The 16,587-nt window shown below is 46.4% G+C and overlaps 1 pseudogene; it reads left to right on the forward strand.

Moving 5' to 3' along the window:
* The window catches only part of LOC135534092 (sodium-dependent phosphate transporter 2-like), a 32,322-nt pseudogene extending 15,995 nt beyond the window's left edge, over positions 1-16,327 (forward strand).
* Positions 16,328-16,587: the final 260 nt, after the last annotated feature.

The raw sequence follows: 16,587 nt of genomic DNA on the forward strand, positions 1-16,587 counted from the left end.
TATAAGAAACAGCTTCTAACCCAGTTGTCAAATACACTCCACTCATACACCGAATCATGGCTCACTCCTAGCCTGATTCATATACTCACTCATACACTGAATCGTATAGTCACTCATACACTGAATCATGTACTCACTCCTAGACTGATTCATATCCTCACTTAAACATAGATTCATATACTCATTCATACACTGATTCATATACTCATTCATACACTGAATCATACAGTCACTCATACACTGAATCATATCCTCATTCATACACTGATTCATATAGTCACTCATACACTGAATCATATAGTCACTCATACACTGAATCATATACTCACTCCTAGACTGATTCATATACTCACTCATACACTGAATCATATAGTCACTCATACACTGAATCATGTACTCACTCCTAGACTGATTTATATCCTCACTTAAACATAGATTCATATACTCATTCATACACTGATTCATATACTCACTCATACACTGAATCATATAGTCACTCATACACTGAATCATATAGTCACTCATACACTGAATCATGTACTCACTCCTAGACTGATTCATATAGTCACTCATACACTGACTCATATAGTCACTCATACACTGACTCATATAGTCACTCATACACTGACTCATATAGTCACTGATAGACTGATTCATATAGTCACTCATACACTGAATCATATAGTCACTCATAGACTGAATCATATAGTCACTCATACACTGAATCATATAGTCACTCATACACTGAATCATATAGTCACTCATACACTGACTCATATACTCACTCATACACTGACTCATATAGTCACTCATACACTGACTCATATAGTCACTCATACACTGACTCATATAGTCACTCATACACTGACTCATATAGTCACTCATACACTGAATCATATACTCACTCATACACTGACTCATATAGTCACTCATACACTGAATCATATAGTCACTCATACACTGACTCATATAGTCACTCATACACTGACTCATATAGTCACTCATACACTGAATCATATACTCACTCATACATTGAATCATATAGACACTCATACACTGACTCATATAGTCACTCATACACTGACTCATATAGTCACTCATACACTGACTCGTATAGTCACTCATACACTGAATCATATAGTCACTCATACACTGACTCATATAGTCACTCATACACTGACTCATATAGTCACTCATACACTGAATCATATAGACACTCATACACTGACTCATATAGTCACTCACACTGAATCGTATAGTCACTCACTGACTCATATAGTCACTCATACACTGACTCATATAGTCACTCATACACTGATTCATATAGTCACTCACACTGAATCATATAGTCACTCATACACTGAATCATATACTCACTCCTAGACTGATTCATATACTCACTCATACACTGAATCATATAGTCACTCATACACTGAATCATGTACTCACTCCTAGACTGATTCATATCCTCACTTAAACATAGATTCATATACTCATTCATACACTGATTCATATACTCACTCGCTTACACTGAATCATATAGTCACTCATACACTGAATCATATAGTCACTCATACACTGAATCATGTACTCACTCCTAGACTGATTCAGATAGTCACTCATACACTGATCATATCTCATTCTTACACTGATTCATAAACTCATTCATACACTGATTCATATTCTCACTCATAAACTGATTCATATAGTCACTCATACACTGAATCATATAGTCACTGATAGACTGATTCATATAGTCACTCATACACTGAATCATATAGTCACTCATAGACTGAATCATATAGTCACTCATACACTGAATCATATAAGTCACTCATACACTGAATCATACTCACTCACACTGCTCATATAGTCACTCATACACTGACTCATATAGTCACTCATACACTGACTCATATAGTCACTCATACACTGACTCATATAGTCACTCATACACTGAATCATATACTCACTCATACATTGAATCATATAGACACTTATACATGACTCATATAGTCACTCATACACTGACTCATATAGTCACTCATACACTGACTCATATAGTCACTCATACACTGAATCATATAGTCACTCATACACTGACTCATATAGTCACTCATACACTGAATCATATAGTCACTCATACACTGACTCATATAGTCACTCATACACTGAATCATATAGTCACTCATACACTGACTCATATAGTCACTCATACACTGACTCATATAGTCACTCATACACTGAATCATATACTCACTCATACATTGAATCATATAGACACTCATACACTGACTCATATAGTCACTCATACACCTACTCGTATAGTCACTCATACACTGAATCATATAGTCACTCATACACTGACTCATATAGTCACTCATACACTGACTCATATAGTCACTCATACACTGAATCATATAGACACTCATACACTGACTCATATAGTCACTCATACACTGAATCGTATAGTCACTCATACACTGACTCATATAGTCACTCATACACTGACTCATATAGTCACTCATACACTGAATCATATAGACACTCATACACTGAATCGTATAGTCACTCATACACTGAATCATATAGACACTCATACACTGACTCATATAGTCACTCATACACTGAATGTATAGTCACTCATACACTGACTCATATACTCACTCATACACTGACTCATATAGACACTCATGCACTGAATCATATAGACACTCATACACTGACTCATATACTCACTCATACACTGAATCATATAGTCACTCATACACTGAATCATGTACTCACTCCTAGACTGATTCATATAGTCACTCATACACTGAATCATATAGTCACTCATAGACTGAATCATATAGTCACTCATACACTGAATCATATAGTCACTCATACACTGAATCATATAGTCACTCATACACTGACTCATATAGTCACTCATACACTGACTCATATAGTCACTCATACACTGACTCATATAGTCACTCATACACTGAATCATATACTCACTCCATATATTCACTGAACAAAAATATAAATGCAACATGCAACAATTTACACGATTTTACTGAGTTACAGGTCATAAGGAGATCAGTGAATTGAAATAGATTCATTAGGTCCTAATCTATGGATTTATGACTGAGAATACAGATATGCATCTGTTGGTCACAGATACCTTTAAAATAAGTAGGGGTGTGGATCAGAACCAGTCAGTATCTGGTGTGGATCAGAACACCAGTCAGTATCTGGTGTGGATCAGAACCAGTCAGTATCTGGTGTGGATCAGAAAACCAGTCAGTATCTGGTGTGGATCAGAAAACCAGTCAGTATCTGGTGTGGATCAGAACCAGTCAGTATCTGGTGTGGATCAGAAAACCAGTCAGTATCTGGTGTGGATCAGAACCAGTCAGTATCTGGTGTGGATCAGAACCAGTCAGTATCTGGTGTGGATCAGAACACCAGTCAGTATCTGGTGTGGATCAAAACACCAGTCAGTATCTGGTGTGGATCAGAACCAGTCAGTATCTGGTGTGGATCAGAACACCAGTCAGTATCTGGTGTGATCAGAGAACCAGTCAGTATCTGGTGTGGATCAGAAAACCAGTCAGTATCTGGTGTGGATCAGAACCAGTCAGTATCTGGTGTGGATCAGAACCAGTCAGTATCTGGTGTGACCACCATTGGCCTCATGCAGCGCGACACATCTCCTTCACATAGAGTTGATCAGGCTGTTGATTGTGGCCTGTGGAATGTTGTCCCACTCCTCTTCAATGGCTGTGTGAAGTTGCTGGATATTGGCGGGACCTGGAACACGCTGTCTCATCATGCTGAACTGCAGTCAGGTCAAGACCCTGGTGAAGACGGCGAGGATGCAGATGAGCTTCCCTGAGGCGGTTTCTGACAGTTTGTGCAGACATTCTTTGGTCATCAGCTGTCTGGGTGTCTGGTCTCAGAAGATCCCGCAGGTGAAGAAGCCTGGTTGTGGAGGTCCTGGGCCGGCGTGGTTACATGTGGTCTGCGGTTGTGAGGCCGGTTGGACTTACTGCCAAATTCTCAAAAAGATTTTGGAGCCGGCTTATGGTAGAGAAATGAACATGAAATTCTCTGGCAACAGCTCTGGTGGACATTCCTGAAGTCAGAATGCCAATTTGCACACTCCCTCAAAACTTGAGACATTTGTGGCGTTGTGTTGTGTGACAAAAATGCACATTTTAGAGTGGACTTTTATTGTCCCCAGCACAAGGTGCACCTGTGTAATGATCATGCTGTTTAATCGGCTTCTTGATATGCCACACCTGTCAGGTGGATGGATTATCGTGGCAGGGTAGAATTGCTCATTAACAGGGATTTAAACAAATTTGTGCACAAAATTTGAGAACATTTCTGGGATCTTTTATTTCAGCTCATGAAACATGGGACCATCACTTTACATGTTGCGTTTATATTTCGGTTCAGTACACATGCGCACAGTTGAATATACTAAAAGGCTCACAGCTTTACACTTTACTGTTGCTTGTTGCCTGTCTGTATGTCTGTATCTGCATGATGAAGTCTGCATGGGCCCTTTCTCCTGAACTGAACCATTCATACACCCTGTAGGACCACTAGAAGCTACTCCTCAACAAGGCTAGAACCCTTCTCTGCTCTAGTCTTCCTTGATCCTCACTAGAACCCTTCTCTGCTCTAGTCTTCCTTGATCCTCACTAGAACCCTTCTCTGCTCTAGTCTTCCTTGATCCTCACTAGAACCCTTCTCTGCTCTAGTCTTCCTTGATAATCACTAGAACCATTCTCTGCTCTAGTCTTCCTTGATCCTCACTAGAACCCTTCTCTGCTCTAAAACCCTTTAGATCCTTCATAGAATCGTTCTGAGTGAATTATCCTAGTTATGCTTCTAGAACCTTGAGACTGCACCCTACACCCCTCACTAGAACCCTGCTTCTTAGAACCCTATCCACCTTACTAGAACCCTGCTTCTTAGAACCTATCCACCTCACTAGAATCCTGCTTCTTAAAACCTATCCACCTCACTAGAACCCTGCTTCTTAGAACCCTATCCACCTCACTAGAATCCTGCTTCTTAGAACCCTATCCACCTCACTAGAATCCTGTTCTTAGAACCTATCCACCTCACTAGAATCCTGTTCTTAAAACCCTATCCACCTCACTAGAACCCTGCTTCTTAGAACCCTATCCACCTCACTAGAATCCTGCTTTAGAACCTATCCACCTCACTAGAATCCTGTTCTTAGAACCCTATCCACCTCACTAGAATCCTGTTCTTAAAACCCTATCCACCTCACTAGAACCCTGCTTCTTAGAACCCTATCCACCTCACTAGAATCCTGCTTCTTAGAACCCTATCCACCTCACTAGAATCCTGTTCTTAGAACCCTATCCACCTCACTAGAATCCTGTTCTTAGAACCCTATCCACCTCACTAGAATCCTGTTCTTAGAACCCTATCCACCTCACTAGAATCCTGTTCTTAGAACCCTATCCACCTCACTAGAATCCTGTTCTTAGAACCCTATCCACCTCACTAGAATCCTGTTCTTAGAACCCTATCCACCTCACTAGAATCCTGTTCTTAGAACCCTATCCACCTCACTAGAATCCTGTTCTTAGAACCCTATCCACCTCACTAGAATCCTGTTCTTAGAACCCTATCCACCTCACTAGAATCCTGTTCTTAGAACCCTATCCACCTCACTGGAATCTCATCCAGAATTCTCTGTCGTGTGTCTCTTCCTCTTCTAACCCAGCAACGTAAAGCAGGCCAAGCACAGCGGACGTCATGTTAACGTCACTTTGACCCACAGACAGGCAGCCAGCAACATGAAGCAGCTCTGGCACAGCAGAGCTCAGACACACACCTAGCATGGTGGAGCCGGACTGATTTAACCCTTTGTGTTATTGCCAGAAGGAGCAGAGAGCTCAGCAGGCTGAGTGCTCCATCTCTCCCTGCCTCATTCGCTCCCTCGCAGGGTCTGTCTCCTCTTTCTCTCTCTCTATCTCGCTGTTCTCTTTCTCCTCTCTTTCCCCTCTCCTAACCCTTTCCATCTCGCTAGAACATTGCTTCTTAGAACCCTATCCACCTCACTAGAACAATGCCTCTTAGAACCCTACCCTCTCCTTCTCACTATCCTGCTCCATGACTTACCCTCTCCTTCCCTCTCCTCCTCTCCTTCTCCTCTCCTTCTCCTCCTTCCCATCTCTTTCTCCTCTCTTTCCCCTTTCCTTCTCCTCTCCTTCTCCTCTCCTTCTCCTCCTGCTCCTCTCTTTCCCCTCTCCTTTCCTTCTCCTCTCCTTCTCCTCTCCTTCCCCTCTCTTTCCCCTCTCTTTCCCTCTCCTTCCCCCTTTCCTTATCCTCTCCTTCTCCCCTCCCTTCCCCTCTCCTTCCCCTTTCCTTCTCCTCTCCTTCTCCTCCTTCCCCCTCTCTTTCCCCTCTCCTCCTCCCTCCCCTCTTTCCTCTCTCCTTCTCCTCTCCTTCTCCTCCTTCCCCCTCTCCTCCTCTCCTCCTCATCTCCTTCTCCTCCTTCCACTCTCTTTCCCCTCTCCTCCTCCTCTCCTTCTCCTCTTTCCTCTCTCTTTCCCCTCTCCTTCCCCTCTCCTCCTCCCCTTCTTCTCTCCTTCCCCTCTCCTTCTCCTCTTGTTCATCTCTCCTTCTCCTCTTTCCTCTCTCCTTCCCCTCTGCTTCTCCTCTCTTTCCTCTCCTCCTCTCCTTCTCCTCTTTCCCCTCTCCTTCTCCTCTTTTCACTCTCCTGCTCCCCTCTCCTTCTCCTCTCGTTCCTCTCCTTCTCCTCTCCTCCTCTCCTTCTCCATTCTTTCCTGTCTCCTTCTCCTCTCCTTCTCCTCTTTCCTCTCTCCTTCTCCTCTTTCCCCTCTTCTTCTCCTCTCCTCCTCTTTTCCTCTCTCTTTCTCCTCTCTTTCCTCTCTCCTTCTCCTCTTTCCTCTCTCCTCCTCTCTTTCCTCTCTCCTCCTCCTCTCCTTCTCCTCTTTCCCCTCTCCTTCTCCTCTCCTCCTCTCTTTCCTCTCTCCTCCTCCTCTCCTTCTCCTCTTTCCCCTCTCCTTCTCCTCTCCTTCTCCTCTTTCCTCTCTCCTCCTCCTCTCTTTCTCCTCTCTTTCCTCTCTCCTCCTCTCCTTCTCTTCTTTCCTCTCTCCTCCTCCTCTCTTTCCTCTCTCCTCCTCCTCTCCTTCTCCTCTTTCCTCTCTCCTCCTCCTCTCCTTCTCCTCTTTCCTCTCTCCTCCTCCTCTCCTTCTCCTCTCTTTCCCCTCTCCGTCCCCTCACACCATTCTCTTCCATCAGAGGCAAGCTTTTCTTCTAGGGATAAAGGGCGGTTTTAGCTGTGGTTCTCAAAGTCTCTAAAGACTCTCCTTCCTCTAGTGGCCATTACCATTAATTTCCTCATTGTGTGTATTTCAACTTGAAATAGTCTGAGATTCACAACCCTACCCCCCACTATAGGACATACGACCCCCCTCCCCACTGTAGGACATACAACCCTAACCCCCCCCCACTGTAGGACATACAACCCTAACCCCCCACTGTAGGACATACAACCCTAACCCCCCTTCCACTGTATCACATAAACCAACCCCCCCCCCACTGTAGGACATAAACCCCCTATTGTATTACGTACAACCCTAACCCCCCTACTATTTCACAAACAACCCTAACCCCCCTCCTACTGTGTCACATACAACCCTAACCCCCCTACAGTATAACATACAACCCTAACCCCCCTACTGTTCACATACAACCCTAACCCCCCCCTACTGTATCACATACAACCCCAACCCCCCACTGTATCACATACAACCCTAACACCCCCCACTGTATCACATACAACCCTAACCCCCCTCCACTGTATCACATACAACCCCAACCCCCACTGTATCACATACAACCCTAACCCCCCTACTGTATCACATACAACCCTAACCCCCCCACTGTATCACATACAACCCTAACCCCCCTCCACTGTATCACATACAACCCCAACCCCCCCACTGTATGACATACAACCCTAACACCCCCCCACTGTATCACATACAACCCTAGCCCCCCTACTGTATCACATACAACCCTAACCCCCTCCTACTGTATCACATACAACCCCCCTACAGTATAACATACAACCCTAACCCCCCTACTGTTCACATACAACCCTAACCCCCCCCCCTACTGTATCACATACAACCCCAACCCCCCCTCCACTGTATCACATACAACCCCAACCCCCCCACCCTACTGTATCACATACAACCCCAATCCCCCCCCCACTGTATCACATACAACCCTAACCCCCCTACTGTATCACATACAACCCTAACCCCCACTGTATCACATACAACCCTAACCCCCCTCCACTGTATCACATACAACCCCAACCCCCCCCCACTGTATGACATACAACCCTAACACCCCCCACTGTATCACATACAACCCTAGCCCCCCTACTGTATCACATACAACCCTAACCCCTCCTACTGTATCACATACAACCCCCCTACAGTATAACATACAACCCTAACCCCCCTACTGTTCACATACAACCCTAACCCCCCTACTGTTCACATACAACCCCTAACCCCCTACTGTATCACATACAACCCCAACCCCCCTCCACTGTATCACATACAACCCCAACCCCCCCCCCACCCTACTGTATCACATACAACCCTAACCCCCCTACTGTATCATATACAACCCCAACCCCCCCCCCACCCTACTGTATCACATACAACCCCAACCCCCCTCCACTGTATCACATACAAACCCTAACACCCCCCCCTACTGTATCACATACAACCACAACCCCCCTACTGTATCACATACAACCCTAACACCCCCTACTGTATCACATACAACCCTAACCCCCCTACTGTATCACACACAACCCTACCCCCCCTACTGTATCACATACAACCCTAACCCCCCTACTGTATCACATACAACCCCAACCCCCCTCCACTGTATCACATACAACCCTAACACCCCCCTACTGTATCACATACAACCCTAACCCCCTCCACTGTATCACATACAAACCCTAACACCCCCCTACTGTATCACATACAACCCCAACCCCCCTACTGTATCACATACAACCCTAACACCCCCCTACTGCATCACATACAACCCCTAACACCCCCCTACTGTATCACATACAACCCTAACCCCCCCCTACTGTATCACATACAACCCTAACCCCTACTGTATCACATACAACCCTAACACCCCCTACTGTATCACATACAACCCTAACACCCCCTACTGTATCACATACAGCCCTAACACCCCCCTACTGTATCACATACAACCCTAACACCCCCTACTGTATCACATACAACCCTAACCCCCCCCCCCTACTGTATCACATACAACCCTAACACCCCCCCTCCTTATCCTGCATGGAAGTTCTAGTCTGAGGTCTCTTAAAAGGATTTATGTGTGTGTGTGTGTGTGTGTGTGTGTGTGTGTGTGTGTGTGTGTGTGTGTGTGTGTGTGTGTGTGTGTGTGTGTGTGTGTGTGTGTGTGTGACTCTTCTATGAAGGCCTGTGTGTGTGATGATGTGAAAAAGGCAGAACACTGACGGTTAAGGATGTCTCTCCCACCCACCCCCCCACCCCCCTCCCTCGTCCTCTTCACAGCGGATTCACTATAGAGCTGGCTTCCGCTCTCACTGTTGTGTTGGCTTCCAATATCGGAATCCCTGTCAGTACCACACACTGCAAGGTATGACTGAGACAGGTGGACGGTCTCCCAGCCACACCTCACCCTTACACTCACATGGCATGTTGTGGTGTGGTGTGTTTGTGCCCACAGGTGTGTTGTTTGCTGAAAGCCTCAGAAGGCTGGGCTGCCTCATTCCCCAAAATGCAACCCTCCAACTCCTCCTTTACCTGTCTCACTTCTCGTCTCTGTGTTTTTGTACCCCTCCATCTATTTTGCTCTCTCTCTCTCTCTCTCTCTCTCTCTCTCTCTCTGTCGGTCTCTCTCTCTCTCTCGCTCTCTGTCGGTCTCTCTCTCTCTCGCTCTCTGTCTCTCTCTCTCTCTGTCTCTCTCTCTCTCTCTCTCTCTCTCTCTCTCTCTCTCTCTCTCTCTCTCTCTCTCTCTGTCGGTCTCTCTCTCTCTCGCTCTGTCGGTCTCTCTCTCTCTCGCTCTCTGTCTCTCTCTCTCTCTCTCTCTGTCTCTCTCTCTCTGTCTCTCTCTCTCTCTGTCTCTCTCTCTCTCTCTCTCTCGCTCTCTGTCTCTCTCTCTCGCTCTCTGTCTCTCTCTCTCTCTCTCTCTCTCTCTCTCTCTCTCTCTCTCTCTGTCTCTCTCTCTCTCTCCCTCTATTCCATCTCTTCACAGTGGGTTTTGCGTTGAAGTAATGAGTGCTCTGTCAGTGCTTATTGCCTCTAATGTGGGCATCCCAATAAGCTCCACCCACTGCAAGGTATTGGCGTACTGGTTGGTCAGTGAAGCCGCGTAGCTCCTCCCATCAGCTTCACTAGACTGAATCTGAGCCAATCATAACTCTCTGAGTTGCAGCTTTGACCCGTTGTGCACTTTTCCTCCGCTGGTGATTGGTCTCAGTTTTACCATTTCACACGATACTTAGCAGACGTAGTGAATATATTTATTATATGTTATATAGGTAGCAGAGTTCAAATGGGTATATCAAATCAAATTTATTTATATAGCCCTTCGTACATCAGCTGATATCTCAAAGTGCTGTACAGAAACCCAGCCTAAAACCCCAAACAGCAAGCAATGCAGGTGTATAGCAACCCTGACTGGTATTGACACGGCCAAATTAGCCTACGGTCTCTGAACATGATTGTGTAGCTCAATGGGATTGTGCAAGTAATGACGTGAGGTATTTAATGAAATACACCATTAGTCACTGCACTTCAGTTATCTGTTATTCAGTGGTTGACTCATCCGCGTCCTAAATCACACCCTTATCCACCTTTTATAGGGCACTACCTTTGACCAATGCCCACAGGGTCCGGGCCAAACTAGTGCACTATATACGGAATAGGGTGCCATGTGGGACTAATTCTCAGTTATAGTGTCCAGTCACGATACAGACACATTGAGGAAAGACAATCATGTGGAGCAGCACCCTCTAGATCTCTGACCCTCTAGATCTCTGACCCTCTAGGACTCTGACCCTCTAGGACTCTGGCCCTCTAGGACTCTGGCCCTCTAGGACTCTGACCCTCTAGATCTCTGGCCCTCTAGATCTCTGGCCCTCTAGGACTCTGACCCTCTAGGACTCTGGCCCTCTAGATCTCTGGCCCTCTAGATCTCTGGCCCTCTAGGACTCTGACCCTCTAGGACTCTGGCCCTCTAGATCTCTGGCCCTCTAGATCTCTGGCCCTCTAGGACTCTGACCCTCTAGGACTCTGACCCTCTAGGACTCTGACCCTCTAGAACTCTGACCCTCTAGATCTCTGACCCTCTAGGACTCTGACCCTCTAGGACTCTGACCCTCTAGAACTCTGACCCTCTAGATCTCTGGCCCTCTAGGACTCTGACCCTCTAGGACTCTGACCCTCTAGGACTCTGACCCTCTAGAACTCTGACCCTCTAGATCTCTGACCCTCTAGGACTCTGATCCTCTAGGACTCTGACCCTCTAGAACTCTGACCCTCTAGATCTCTGACCCTCTAGGACTCTGGCCCTCTAGGACTCTGACCTTATAGGACTCTGACACTAGAGCTCTGACGCTCTAGGACTCTGACCCTATAGATCTCTGACCCTCTAGATCTCTGACCCTCTAAATCTCTGACCCTCTAAATCTCTGACCCTCTAGATCTCTGACCCTCTAGATCTCTGACCCTCTAGGACTCTGACCCTCTAGGACTCTGACCCTCTAGATCTCTGACCCTCTAAATCTCTGACCCTCTAAATCTCTGACCCTCTAGGACTCTGACCTTCTAGGACTCTGACACTCTAGAACTCTGACCCTCTAGGACTCTGACCTTCTAGGACTCTGACACTCTAGAGCTTGGACCCTCTAGGACTCTGACCCTCTAGAACTCTGACCCTCTAGATCTCTGACCCTCTAGGACTCTGACCCTCTAGATCTCTGACCCTCTAAATCTCTGACCCTCTAAATCTCTGACCCTCTAGGACTCTGACCTTCTAGGACTCTGACACTCTAGAACTCCGACCCTCTAGGACTCTGACCTTCTAGGACTCTGACACTCTAGAGCTTGGACCCTCTAGGACTCTGACCCTCTAGAACTCTGACCCTCTAGATCTCTGACCCTCTAGGACTCTGACCCTCTAGGACTCTGACCCTCTAGATCTCTGACCCTCTAGAGCTCTGACCCTCTAGGAATCTGACCCTCTAGGACTCTGACCCTCTAGATCTCTGACCCTCTAGATCTGACCCTCTAGGACTCTGGCCCTCTAGGACTCTGACCCTCTAGGACTCTGGCCCTCTCGGACTCTGGCCCTCTCGGACTCTGGCCCTCTAGGACTCTGACCCTCTAGGACTCTAACCCTCTAGGACTCTGACCCTCTAGAACTCTGACCCTCTATGACTCTGACCCTCTAGGACTCTGACCCTCTAGGACTCTGACCCTCTAGGACTCTGACCTTCTAGGACTCTGACACTAGAGCTCTGACCCTCTAGGACTCTGACCCTGTAGATCTCTGACCCTCTAGGACTCTGACCCTCTAAATCTCTGACCCTCTAAATCTCTGACCCTCTAGATCTCTGACCCTCTAGATCTCTGACCCTCTAGAGCTCTGACCCTCTAGGACTCTGACCCTCTAGAACTCTGACACTCTAAACTCTGACCCTCTAAATCTCTGACCCTCTAGGACTCTGACCCTCTAGAACTCTGACCCTCTAGGACTCTGACCTTTTAGGACTCTGACCCTCTAGGACTCTGACCCTCTAGATCTCTGACCCTCTAGGACTCTGACCCTCTAGAACTCTGACCCTCTAGGACTCTGGCCCTCTAGATCTCTGGCCCTCTAGATCTCTGGCCCTCTAGGACTCTGACCCTCTAGGACTCTGACCCTCTAGATCTCTGACCCTCTAGGACTCTGACCCTCTAGGACTCTGACCCTCTAGGACTCTGACCCTCTAGAACTCTGACCCTCTAGGACTCTGACCCTCTAGATCTCTGACCCTCTAAATCTCTGACCCTCTAAATCTCTGACCCTCTAGATCTCTGACCCTCTAAATCTCTGACCCTCTAGATCTCTGACCCTCTAGAGCTCTGACCCTCTAGGAATCTGACCCTCTAGGACTCTGACCCTCTAGATCTCTGACCCTCTAGATCTGACCCTCTAGGACTCTGGCCCTCTAGGACTCTGACCCTCTAGGACTCTGGCCCTCTCGGACTCTGGCCCTCTCCGACTCTGGCCCTCTAGGACTCTGACCTTCTAGGACTCTGACCCTCTAGGACTCTAACCCTCTAGGACTCTGACCCTCTAGAACTCTGACCCTCTAGGACTCTGACCCTCTAGGACTCTGACCCTCTAGGACTCTGACCTTCTAGGACTCTGACACTCTAGAGTTCTGGCCCTCTAGGACTCTGACCCTCTAGGACTCTGGCCCTCTAGGACTCTGGTCCTCTAGGACTCTGGCCCTCTAGGACTCTGACCCTCTAGATCTCTGGCCCTCTAGGACTCTGACCCTCTAGATCTCTGACCCTCTAGATCTCTGACCCTCTAGATCTCTGGCCCTCTAGATCTATGGCCCTCTAGATCTCTGACCCTCTAGGACTCTGACCCTCTAGGACTCTGACTCAACTGCTTCATTCAACATTTCAGCAGAAGGCTTGGTCAGTGTTCTCCTTTTGATACATTCAAGCCTTTATTTAACATGTTAAAGTTTAACTTTATTTGCCTTGTATTAAATACAGTCATCTGCTGGGGGAAAATGCACAAGAAACAAAACTGACTTTTTCAATCGATTTCAAAATGGCTCAAATTTCCCTAAAATCAACCTGACCTGATGCAAACCATCTCTCTTGATTTCTCACCTCCTCCACTTCCTTGGTAGGACTACCTTTTTAACATGCTAATAGCTAGCTATGTCTGCTGTATGATTTCTGATTGATTGTGTCCTTATTGTCCCTGCAGTGTGGTGATTGTTTGATTTATTAATTTGTTGTGTGATGTGTCAAGGGGCTGAGATCAGGGTCGTTAGGGCATTCATTAGGGCATTCTTTAGAGCATTCACGAGGACATACATTAGAGCATTCATTGGGGCATTCATTAGAGCATTCATTAGGGCATTCATTGGATCATTCATTAGAGCATTCATTACGACATTCATTAGGGTATTCATTATGGCGTTCATTAGAGCGTTCATTAGAGCATTCATTAGGGCATTCATTAGATCATCCATTGGGGCTTTCATTAGAGCATTTATTATGGTATTCATTAGAGCATTCATTAGGACATTCATTCGAGCATTCATTAGGGCATTCATTAGAGCATTCGTCAGGGTTTTCATTAGCGCATTCATTAGGACATTCATTAGGGCATTCATTCGAGCATTCATTAGGGCATTCATTAGAGCATTCATTAGGACATTCATTAGGGCATTCATTCGAGCATTCATTAGGGCATTCATTAGAGCATGCCGTAGCAACAACAACAAAACGTTTTTTCTTGTAACGGAAGATGAAACTTTTAGTCTGTTGTCATCCGTTTGGTGCCAAATGAACAGGACCCTGGTGACACACCTCAAGTCCACTGTAGAGTGTGTTTGGGTACAGGGTTTAGGGGTCCAGGTTGAACCCAGTTTATTAACCAGATATTCCCTACTCAGTTTACTAATATATCCCCGAGTGGACCCCCTCAACCCTGGCTGGTGTGTGAAAAGTAGTGATGGTGATCATGAGCTCCGTTCAAACGGCATCAAACAAGGGGCGCGTTCCAGGCTGACAACATTGCAGTCGCCTGTCAGAGCTCACAGCGCCTAGATGGGCGTTTTAACATATCAGCTAACCCACATCGGAATGATATAGCAATCGGAACAGCAATCAAACAGTTGAGGATATTGCACGCAGCCCATTGGTTGATGTGTTCAACGCGACTGTAATATGATATGTCTGGAACGTGTCCATTTCATCTTGGTTACTCACTGGCAGCGTTTACACAGGCAGCCTAATTTCTGATATTCTTTTCACTAATTGGATTTTTGACCAATCAGATCAGCTCTTTGCCAATATCTGGGCAACAGATCAGAATTGTGCTGCCTGTGTAAACGCAGCCACAGATAATGTCTGTGTCAGAGTGGTCTGGAAACATTGGCAGTCCATCCTGACCCAGCCCAAATTTAGATGCTGCTATCTTCACCACAGGGTGCTAGCTCAGGTTACACTGGCTGTATATGAGCAGTCCGCTCAGAGATACAGACAGAGAGAGATACAGACAGAGAGAGATACAGACAGAGAGATACAGACAGAGAGATACAGACAGAGAGATACAGACAAAGAGAGATACAGACAGAGAGAGATACAGACAGAGAGAGATACAGACAGAGAGAGATACAGACAGAGAGAGACAGACAGAGAGACAGACAGAGAGAGAGATACAGACAGAGACAGAGACAGACAGAGAGAGACAGACAGACATGTTGTTCTATTGTTAGCTTGATCTATTAAATATTTGATGAAAACAAGGTGAGTAAATATGTTGGATTATATATGTGTTCTTGTGGAAGCCTGAATTTAGCAGAAGTATAGACTAAAGGAAACATACACACATAAATTGACATTTATTGATTTGGGTGAATTCTAGTTGGGTGTATTCCATTTTAGGAGGGTGAAATATAAAACAAAAACTGCAAATTTCAGACTTCAACTAACTGATTTGAAGAAACCTACTAATAGAAGTGTTCAAATCAGCTGGCACTACTAACCTAGGAGCTTTACAGTCTGTGGTCTGTCACCAACCAACCCTAGTCCTGCTGGGCTCACAGCAGGCTTTTGTTCTATCCCTGCACTAAACCAACTGACTCTCAGGTCAGGTCTTGAGCAGTAACTTGTGGCAACATCTGCTCACCCTTCTCCAGGACCAGGTTTGGTGTACCAGGACTACTAGTTGAACTGATAGAAATGTAACCCAGGTTTGTCCTGCTGTTGATTTGGTTCCTGTTTTGTGTTCTTCTCCTCTTGTGCATTGCCGTGATGACGACCAGGTGGGCTCGGTGGTAGCGGTTGGCTGGATCCGCTCCAAGAAGGCGGTTGATTGGCGGTTGTTCCGTAACATCTTCCTGGCGTGGTTCGTCACGGTGCCGGTGGCGGGGCTGTTCAGCGCCGCGGTCATGGCTCTGTTCGTCTACGGCATCCTCCCTTACGTCTGAGGAGAGAGGAGAGAGGGAGGAAGAGGGAGAGGAAGGAGAGAGGGAGGAAGAGGAGAGAGGAAGGAGAGAGGGAGGAAATAGGAGAGAGGAAGGAGAGAGGGAGGAAAGAGGAGAGAGGGAAGGGGAAGGGAGGAAGAGGGAGAGGGAGGCCTCAAGGAGATGGAGAGTGGGGGAGATAAAAGTGAGGGGTAAAGAACGAGGGGATGAAGAGTGGGCCTCGATGTTAAGAATGGGGCTAGGGGGAGAGGAGAGGGGTGGAA

Source organism: Oncorhynchus masou, unplaced genomic scaffold (assembly GCF_036934945.1).
Source record: "Oncorhynchus masou masou isolate Uvic2021 unplaced genomic scaffold, UVic_Omas_1.1 unplaced_scaffold_2992, whole genome shotgun sequence".
Taxonomy (NCBI): Eukaryota; Metazoa; Chordata; class Actinopteri; order Salmoniformes; family Salmonidae; genus Oncorhynchus; species Oncorhynchus masou.